Genomic DNA, 11,204 nt, shown 5'->3' on the forward strand with positions numbered 1-11,204 from the left:
TAGATCAAGGTGTTTAAGATTTCTGCGAGGGTGTGCAAGTTTGTGGGGTGGGGATTGTAGATAAGGAGTGGAGAGGGAAGAGAATATGAGTAGGTTGTGGTCAGAAAGAGGAGATGGTGAGTTAGAGAGGTTAGATAGGGAGCAGAGGCGGGTGAAGATGAGGTCCAGTGTGTGACCATCTTTGTGAGTGGCTACAGAAGACAATTGAGTGAGGCTGAAGGAGGAAGTGAGAGATAGAAGTTTAGTGGTAGCTGAGAGGGAAGTGTCAATGGGGATGTTGAAGTCACCCATGATGATAGTGGGGATGTCCGCAGAAAGGAAATTAAGTAGCCAGGTGGTGAAGTGGTCAAAGAAGGTGGTGACTGGCCCTGGGGGGCGGTAAATAACAGCCAGTTGGAGGGGGAGTAGATGCGCACAAAGTGCACCTGCATTGGCGATTTCCTCCTCCTCTCATGCCTTGTTCTTCCACTGAGCCCCAGCTGTCAGGAGGGAATGCTGTCAGTAGGGCCTCTACCAATGTGCACTTGTATTCACACATTTTCCAATCCCGCTCCAGTGATGGAAGCAATAATGGTACGCTGTCGTGATAGCGGGGTTCCAGCAGGTTGGCCACCCAGTAATCAGCAGTCGTTGCACAGTAAGAGCAGCATGTATTGGCTTGTGTGTGAGGCTGCCCAGAGGTAACGACAAGCTGTCCTTGTGGGAGATGTACTGCCTGGGTCCTCTGTATCCCCCAGCCATGCTCCAGTGGTGCCTGTGAGCTGCTTTGAGTACTACCCTGCTTTGAACATGATTCCTCATGCCCCAAAACTGCCCCTTGGCTGGACGGTCGTGTACCTGGATGCTGTTGGTACAAGATCCCAACCTCTGAGCCATGTGTAGAAGACAGGTCTGATATTGATGTGAATGGTCCATGTTCCTCTTGCTTGCCTTCCTTCTGGGCCACCACCTCATCCGGCAACGCCTGAATCATTTTTTCAAGCAGGCATAAAATTGGTATAGTAACGCTCATGATGGCGTCATTAGTGTTAGGCGTGTTGGTGGAGTAGTCAAAGCAGTGCAACATAACACACACCTCCAGAGGGGAGGCCCACTCATTGGTGGTGAACTGGTGTTTCATTGAGCAACTCACCCATGCGTGCTGCAGCTCTGCTCTGCATTCAAGCCACAGTGCACTCTTAACCCATGTGTAACCCCTGTCCTGACAAGGACAGGCCCCAAATGGACCTCACTAGAGGGGACCGCCACACCAAGTATGTATGAAGGCAAAGTCCTTTTATTTTAGATGCAGATTCTTCCTCCCTACGCGTTTCAACTCCAGTCTTGGAGAATCATCAGGGGAGTCACATAGAAGGAGGTGCCAATAGGCACAGGGAATGCAAGTATAAGTCCGTGCAAGACACGGGACCTGCAGTGGCTAGGTATCCCAAAATAGAGACAACCGTCTGTGTCCACAGTCTCTGGTAGGTTCCTTGTCAGGACAGGAGTTACACAGGGGTTACAGGGTAGATAGTGGATTCCCAGCCCTGCCTCTATTTCACAACCCCGGATCTCTGCTGTGGTGTTCGGAAGTATATGAGTGTCCGTCAGTTTGGGTGAGACCAATCCAATAATTCTTTTATCATGAGCACTGGTTCACTGAGCACTTTTTGTTTGTTGTTTGTGTCCTTTTGGGTGTGCAACTTTTTAAAGTTTAATATTAAAGGTTATGTTTTATTAGTGGATATCCTCCACAGCTGTTTTCTACTTATACCAAGGAAGGTCACAGTCACAAGGGGGTATTCCATGCGTCTGGAGGAGAAAAGGTTTTTCCACCAACATACTGTAGAAGAGGATTCTTTACTGTTAGGGCAGTAATGACAGCTGACATGTCCTGGCTTTGAGGTGGGCTCACCGCCGTAGCCCACATCAAAGCGGGAGATTCTGCCATCGGCGTAATAGCACGTCCGATGACAGTAATACTTTATATTTCTTTTTACTTTTTTCTGTCTGGTGTAATCCCCATTAGGAAATATGCTCCACTATTGATAATGCCATCCAGTGTACATCTTGCCACATGTATGCAATCCTTGAGCAGCCGGTCGAGGGTGCATACTGCTGTGCGAGATGTGAGCACGTTGTGTATTTGGAAACCCAGATTCTGGATCTAAATGTGCAGCTGGCAACACTGAGATCCATTGACAATATGGAAAGGAGTCTTCCGCTCACTGAGCAGCAGCTCTTTGAGATAGAGGTAGGGGAGGCTGGTAGTAAGAAACTGCAGGACAGTGAGGTAGTTAGCTGGGTGAAAGTTAGAAGGCCAGGTAGAGGGAAGAGTGCCAGGGAGGCTAGTCCTGATCTGGCACACCCCAATAAGTTTGCTAAGTTGGAAGATGAGGGGGGTGCCAGTACAGGGGTAGCACTGCTGCAGCCAGGCAGCTGGAGGAGTAACTGCTCCAGTAAGGAGGGAAATAGGAGAGTAGGGCAGGCCAGACAGGTGCTGGTAGTGGGGGACTCAATTATTAGGGGAACAGATAGGGCAATCTGTCACAAAGACAGGGATCGACGAACGGTGTGCTGCCTACCTGGCGCTCGAGTACGACGCATAGCTGATCGGGTGGACAGATTACTGGGAGGAGCTGGTGAGGACCCAGCGGTCATGGTGCACATTGGCACAAATGACAAAGATAGAGGTAGGTGGAAGGTCCTTAAAGATGATTTCAGGGAATTAGGCTGCAAGCTGAAAGCAAGGACCTCCAAGGTGGCATTCTCTGAAATACTGCCTGCACCACGTGCCACGCCAGAGAGGCAGCAGGAGATTAGAGAGATAAATGGTGGATGAGGATGAGGAAAAAGCCAATATGCTAAATTATTTTTTCAACAGTATTTACACAAGAAAATCCCATGACGGACAACATGATCAGTGGTAAAAAAAATTCTTCATTAAAGGTCACCTGCTTAACCCATCAGGAAGTACATTTGGCACTCAAATTGATGAAAGATGAGGAAATTTCATTTATTTTGCATCCAGACAAAAACAGAAGAAACAACTAAACGTTTTCGGTCTCACATTGGACCTTCATCAGAGTATCTTGCTAAAATATACAAACAGAAAAGAAAAATAATGAAATAAAACAGTGAATAAAATAAACTAAACTTAACTAAGAACGGTCATATGATGCATTTTCTCATAAATGACATAATCAGAACCATATTGAGTTACATTCTGTCATAGCGGCACAAAATGTTGTCGCCGCAGCAGGAAATGATAAGACCTTATTTGGTCCAGACAAAATACCTAGAAGTCACGAGTATATGATATTGTTATTGTTATTTTCCTCTTATTATCCTTCCAGTTTACAGTTATAAGAAATATATTAATACCATGTGCACTCCTGTCTATTCACACCTTTCCTTAACAGTATCATATACTCGTGACTTCTAGGTATTTTGTCTGGACCTAATAAGGTCTTATCGTTTTCCACTGCGGCGACTACTTTTTGTGCCGCTATGACAGAATGTAACTCAATATGGTTCTGATTGTGTCATTTATGAGAAAATGAATCATATGATCCTTCTTAGTTAAGTTTAGTTTATTTTATTCACTGTTTAATTTCATTATTTTTCATTTCTGTTTGTATATTTTAGCAAGATACTCTGATGAAGGTCAAATGTGAGACCGATAACGTTCAGTTATTTCTTCTCTTTTTGTCTGGATGCAAAATAAATGAAATTTCCTCATCTTTCATCAATTTGAGTGCCAAGTTTATTTTTGCTTAGATTACGGGTTGGATACCCTACTTGAGCACCATCCACAAGTCATTTTTTGATGAGTGCCTTGTTGTTCTCTACTTTCCAGCAGGAAGTACGGCGGCGTCTAAAAATCACTAAAGTTGACAAATCTCCGGACCCGGATGGGATACACCCCCGAGTACTGCAGGAATTTAGTACAGTCATTGATAGACCATTATTTTTAATCTTTAAAGACTCCATAATAACAGGGTCTGTACCACAGGACTGGCGTATAGCAAATGTGGTGCCAATATTCAAAAAAGGGCAAAAACTGAACTTGAAAATTATAGGACAATAAGTTTAACCTCTACTGTGGGTAAAATCCTGGAGGGCATTCTAAGGGATGCTATACTGGAGTATCTGAAGAGGAATAACCTCATGACCCAGTATCAGCATGGGTTTACTAGGGACCGTTCATGTCAGACTAATCTGATCAATTTCTATGAAGAGGTAAGTTCCGGACTGGACCAAGGGAACCCAGTGGACGTAGTGTATATGGACTTTTCAAAAGCTTTTGATACGGTGCCACACAAAAGGTTGATACATAAAATGAGAATAATGGGGATAGGGGAAAATATGTGTAAGTGGGTTAAGAGCTGGCTCAGGGATAGGAAACAAAGGGTGGTTATTAATGGAGCACACTCGGACTGGGTCACGGTTAGCAGTGGGGTACCACAGGGGTCAGTATTGGGCCCTCTTTTTTTTAGCATATTTATTAATGACCTTGTAGGGGGCATATTTCAATATTTGCAGATGACACTAAACTCTGCAGGGTAATCAATACAGAGGAGGACAATTTTATATTACAGGAGAATTTATATAAACTAGAAGCTTGGGCTGATAAATGGCAAATGAGCTTTAATGGGGATAAATGTAATAATAATAATAATAATAATAATCTTTATTTTTATATAGCGCTAACATATTCCGCAGCGCTTTACATTTTGCACACATTATCATCACTGTCCCCGACTGGCTCACAATCTAAATTCCCTAGCTGTATGTCTTTGGAATGTGGGAGGAAACCGGAGTACCCGGGGGAAACCCATGCAAACACGGAGAGAACATACAAACTCTTTGCAGATGTTGTCCTTGGTGGGGTTTGAACCCAGGACTCCAGCGCTGCAAGGCTGCAGTGCTAACCACTGTAAGGTCATGCACTTGGGCAGAAGAAATAAGATGTATAATTATGTGCTTAATTCTAAAACTCTGGGCAAAACCGTCAATGAAAAAGACCTGGGTGTATGGGTGGATGACAAACTCACATTTAGTGGCCAGTATCAGGTAGCTGCTGCAAATTCCAATAAAATAATGGGATGCATTAAAAGAGGCATAGATGCTCATGAGGAGAACATCATTTTACCTCTATACAAGTCACTAGTTCGACCACACTTAGAATACTGTGTACAGTTCTGGTATCCGGTGTATAGAAAAGACATAGCTGAACTAGAGCGGGTGCAGAGAAGAGCGACCAAGGCTATTAGAGCAGAGGTCCCCAACCGCCGGTCCGCGGACCAGGACCGGGCCGTTGAGGTTTTTCAGCCGGTCCGCGGCGCCACTGACAGCTAGCTTCGCGGCCCTGCGCCTGGTCAGAGCACGCTCTGTGACAGCTCGCAGCTCCCGGCAGAGAACATTATGCAGGACGGGGCGGGGCGTCAGGCGGGTCTTAGTGACGCAGCCCTCCTGCGCAGCATGGTGTGTTCCTGATGGGGTGGGGCGGCAGGCTCTCCTCACTGACACGCCCAGTGGTGTATCTAGGGGGGGGAGCAGCCGGGGTATTTGCCCCGGGCGCAGCCGGCAGGGAGGGGCGCAGTCGGGCGGTCCGGCGGTCCGCAGTGTCTCCCCCGGCGGCTGCATTCTGCCGCCCCCGGTCAGGGAATCAGCTGTTCTCTGTGCCGACTGTCAAGCTGACAGCCGGCACAGAGAAGCTGCAGAGCGCCGGCTCCCAATGTGTGCAGAGGTGGAGGGGTGGCTGCGACGGGCAGGGAGAAATCCCCGCAGCTCCGCTGCCCAGCGATCTGTCTTCCTGCTTCCTCTCACACAGACGCGCCGCTGGATGACGTCATCATTCAGCGGCCGGCTGTGTCAGAGGAAGGCAATGAGATGCTGTGGTAGAGTGCGAGGAGAGGTGAGAGGGGTGTGTGAATGTGTGTGTGAGAATGTGTGCGAGAATGTGTGTGTGTGTGAGAATGTGTGTGTGTGAATGTGTGTGTGTGTGAATGTGTGTGTGTGAGAATGTGTGTGTGTGAATGTGTGTGTGTGTGAGAATGTGAATGTGTGTGTGTGAGAGTGTGTGTGTGAATGTGTGTGTGAATGTGTGTGTGTGTGTGTGTGAGTATGTGTGTGTGTGAATGTGTGTGTGTGAATGTGTGTGTGAATGTGTGTGTGAGAATGTGTGTGTGTGTGAATGTGTGTGAGAATGTGTGTGTGTGAATGTGTGAATCACATTCTCATTATAAATGTCATAATTACATGATAAGTATGCACTAAGCTCCACCCCTCCATAACCCCACCCCCATATGACCAGAGCCCCACCCCTGCCCCACCCCCACCCCACCGGGCCATGGAAAACTGGTCTTGCTTAAAGCCGGTCCCTGGTGCAAAAAAGGTTGGGGACCTCTGTATTAGAGGACTGGGGGGTCTGCAATACCAAGATAGGTTATTACACTTGGGGCTATTTAGTTTGGGAAAACGAAGGCTAAGGGGTGATCTTATTTTAATGTATAAATATATGAGGGGACAGTACAAAGACCTTTCTGATGATCTTTTTAATCATAGACCTGAGACAGGGACAAGGGGGCATCCTCTACGTTTGGAGGAAAGAAGGTTTAAGCATAATAACAGACGCGGATTCTTTACTGTAAGAGCAGTGAGACTATGGAACTCTCTGCCGTATGATGTTGTAATGAGTGATTCATTACTTAAATTTAAGAGGGGACTGGATGCCTTTCTTGAAAAGTATAATGTTACAGGGTATATATACTAGATTCCTTGATAGGGCGTTGATCCAGGGAACTATTCTGATTGCCGTATGTGGAGTCGGGAAGGAATTTTTTTTCCCCAATGTGGAGCTTACGCTTTGCCACAAGTTTTTTTTTTTTGCCTTCCTCTGGATCAACATGTTAGGTTAGGCTATGGGTTGAGCTAGATGGACTTAAAGTCTTCCTTCAACCTTAAATACTATGTTACTCCCTTCATCCCCCCTTTTATTTCTCTACCCTACACCCTTTTAAATTGTTTAAATAAATAAAAATCTTTGAAACTAAAAATGTTCTTTTACCCCACTTTTTTTATTTTCACAAGGGTAACAGGAGAAATTGCGCAATTACAATTTTTTGTGCAATTTCTCCTGAGTATGCCAATACCCCACATGTGGGGAAAAACATTTGACTTTTTGAATGCAAAATTTGCTGAACTCATTAGCGAATGCCAAATCCCGTTTGGCGAGAACCTGATGTATCTTAGCAGTGGAAATCCCCCATTTTAGAAACTAGACCCCTCAAGGAGTATATCTAGATGTGTGGTGAGTACCTTGAACACCCAGAATCTTCACAGAAGTTTATAACTTTGAGCTCCAAAAATAAAAAAAATCACATATTTGCACCAAAATTTTATTTTACCTACAATTTTTTATTTTCACAAGGGTACTTGGAGAAATTGTACCATACAAATTGTTGTGAAATTTCTCCTGAGTATGCTGATACCCAATATGTAGGATGAAACTACTGTTTGGGCACACGGCAGGGTTCAGAAAGGAAGGAGTGACGTTTTAGAACGTAGACTTTGATGGAATTGTGCACGGGTGTCACGTTATGTTTGGAGAGGGAAAAAACACATTTTGGAAACTAGGCCCTATAAGGAATGTATTTACACGTCTAGACGTGTGGTGATTACCTTAACCCCTTAGTGACTGAGACAATTTTTTTTATATCTGACCAGTGTCACTTTATGTAATAATAACTCTGGAACGCTTCAACAAATCCCAGTAATTTTGAGGTTGTTTTTTCTGTGGCACATTATAATTTATGTCAAAGAAATTTTGAAAAGAAGATGCGGCACTCACCCATTTGCAGTGAAGAAAATGTTTTTTAATTCACCATCCAACGGTTACAGACATTTTACTGGAAGGCGGCAAGTGTGCGTGAGGGTGTGGGGAGAGAGAAGTGGACGCTGGCCGTTTTGCGCGTATAGCGCTTCTACGGGTCCAAGACCACCTTGGGAGTGCCGCATCTTCTTTTCTAAATTGCTTTGACATATTTATTGTTAAATGATGCAGAGCACCAGGTTCCCAGCAGCGGAAAATAACCATTTTTAAAGGTCAATTTGGAGCAAGCGACACTACTCTGTCCTCCTTCTCCTGGACTTGTCTTCTGCCTTTGACACTGTAGACCACTCCCTTTTGCTACAAATCCTCTCATCCCTTGGCATCACAGACTTGGCCCTTTCCTGGATCTCGTCATATCTGACAGACCGAACATTCAGTGTCTCCCTCCCCCACACCACCTCCTCACTTCGCCCCTTGTCAGTCGGTGTTCCTCAAGGCTCTGTTCTAGGACCCCTACTCTTCTCCATCTACACTTTCGGCCTGGGACAGCTCATAGAATCCCATGGTATGCAGTACCATCTCTACGCTGACGACACGCAGATCTACCTCTCCGGACCTGACCTCTCCTCCTTGCTTACCAAAATCCCGCACTGTCTGTCTGCCATTTCAGCCTTCTTTTCTGCTCGCTTTCTACAACTGAACATGGACAAAACAGAATTCATCATCTTTCCCCCATCTCACTCTACCCCTCCACCAGACCTATCCATCAATGTCAATGGCTGCTCACTATCCCCAGTCCCACACGCCCGGTGCCTCGGGGTGATCCTCGACTCTGCCCTCTCTTTGAAGCCACATATCCAAGCCCTTGCCTCCTCCTGTCGTCTCAAACTCAAAAATATTTCCCGGATCCGTGCTTTCCTTGACCGCAACACTGCAAAAACGCTAATGCATGCCCTTATCATCTCCCGCCTCGACTACTGCAACCTCCTACTCTCTGGTCTCCCCTCTAGCACTCTGGCACCGCTCCAATCCATCCTACACTCTGCTGCCCGACTAATCCACCTGTCCCCCCGCTATTCCCCAGCCTCTCCCCTGTGTCAAGCCCTTCACTGGCTTCCTATCGCCCAGAGACTCCAGTTCAAAACCCTCACACTGACATACAAAGCCATCCACAACCTGTCTCCTCCATACATCTGTGACATGGTCTCCCGGTACCTACCTACACGCGACCTCCGATCCTCCCAAGACCTCCTTCTCTACTCCCCTCTCATCTCTTCTTCCCATAACCGCATCCAAGACTTCTCCCGTGCTTCCCCCATACTCTGGAACTCTCTACCCCAACACATGAGACTCGCGCCTACCATAGAAACCTTCAAAAAGAACCTGAAGACTCATCTCTTCCGACAAGCCTACAGCCTGCAGTGATCCTCAACCTACTGAACAGCCACACAGCCAGCTCTTCCCTCTCCTAGTGTATCCTCACCCATACCCCTGCAGACTGTGAGCCCTCGCGGCTCGTGTGCCTTGTTATCTGCTCATGTTTAATGTATTTGTCTATATTTGCCCCGTATTCACATGTAAAGCGCCATGGAATAAATGGCGCTATAAAAATGTATAATAATAATAATAATAATAATAATCTAACTCTATATCACTTGATTTGGCCAGACACGTGGTGCCATTTGTTCTTTTTCTATGTGGGACAGTATAATTTATGATAATGGTAAATTTAGCTTGATCTGTTTTGTGTTTATTTATTTTAAAAAATCAGAAATTTTACAAAAATGTAAAAAAAAATATTTCAATTTTGAAACTTTGAATGATTATCCCTTTAATCCAGATAGTCATACCACAGGAAAACATTAATAAATAACATTTCCCTCATGTCTGCTTTACATCAGCACCATTTGTAAAATGTTATTTTTTGTTAGTATTTTAGTAGGTTTAAAAATGTAGGAGTAATTTTTCATTTTTTTCAAGCAAATTTACAAAATGTATTGTTTTAACCCCTTTCTGCCAGCTGACAGAATGGTACGTCAGCTGGCAGTATCCCCCGCTTTGAGGTGGACTCCGGCGGTGAGCCCACCTCAAAGCCGCGACATGTCAGTTGTTTTCAACAGCTGACATGTGCCCGTAATGGGCGCGAGCAGAATCACGATCCACCTGCTCCCATTGACTAGTTAAATCCCGCTGTCAAACGCTGACAGCGGCATTTAACAAGCGCTGCCAGCCACGCGGCCGGAAATATCACTTGATCGGGGGGTCATCGGTGCGTTGCCATCACAACCAGAGGTCTCCTGAAGACCTCTATGGTTGTTGATGACGGATTGCTATGAGCGCCACCCTGCTCATAGCAGGGTGTAATTCAGCTACATAGAGGTGATCTGAGCATCGCTCCTATGTAGCAGGGGCGATCGCGCTATGGCAGCTTCTAGCCTTCCATAGAGGCTATTGAAGCATGCCAAAATAAAAACAAATGTGTTTAAAAATATCCAAAAAAAAAAAAAACATGAAAGTTCAAATCACCCCACTTTCACACCAATCAAAATAAAACAATAAAAAAATAAATCAAACATACACATATTTGGCATCGCCGAGTTCAGAATCGCCCGGTCTATCAATAAAAAAAAGAATTAACCTGATCGCTAAACTGGGTGTTCCCATTTCTGTGGGTGTAGTCTTTTTCTCTTTTGTTGTTTCATTAAGGGGTTAAACCCGCAGGTGCTTCACAGAATTATCCAACAGTGATCTTTGAAAATTATAAAGAAAATTCCCACAAAACTGTTGTTTTAACCCCCAATTTATTTAATTTTCACGAGGATAGCAAGAGAAAATGGACCCTAAAATTTGTTGTGCAATTTCTCCGCAGTACAACGATACCCCACATGTGGTCGATAACTACTTTTGAGGCACAGTGCAAAGCTCAGCAGGGAAGGAGCGCCATATTTGGGTTTAGATCTTGCTGGAATGATTTGAGGGTGCCATGTCACATTGGCAGAGCCCCTGAGGTGCCAGAACCGCAGAAATCCCTCATATATGACTTCATTTTATAAACTACACTCCCCAATAAATTCATCTAGGGGTCTAGTGATCATATTGACTCAACATGTGCCTCACAGAATTTTATACCAATGGGCGTTAAAGAAATAATAACTATTTACAATTTTTACCACTAAAATATTTATTTAGGTTTTCATTTTTCTAATGACTTATAGGAAAAAATGGACCTCAGCTTGTTGTAAAAATTTCTCCTGAGTTTGTCAATATCCTACATTTAATTAGGAAATACTTTTCAGGCACAGGGCAAAGCTCAGAAGGGAAGGAGCGCCATAATATAGTGCAGATTTTATTGTTATGGTTTGCGGGTGCCGTTACTCATGAGTGACCC

General features: G+C 45.0%; 1 protein-coding gene across 1 annotated transcript in view; it reads right to left on the reverse strand.

Annotated features, from left to right (window-relative positions):
* The window catches only part of LOC138666587 (uncharacterized), a 173,551-nt gene that overhangs the window by 144,548 nt on the left and 17,799 nt on the right, over window positions 1-11,204 (reverse strand). The window lies entirely within an intron of this gene.

Source organism: Ranitomeya imitator, chromosome 2 (genome assembly GCF_032444005.1).
Source record: "Ranitomeya imitator isolate aRanImi1 chromosome 2, aRanImi1.pri, whole genome shotgun sequence".
Taxonomy (NCBI): Eukaryota; Metazoa; Chordata; class Amphibia; order Anura; family Dendrobatidae; genus Ranitomeya; species Ranitomeya imitator.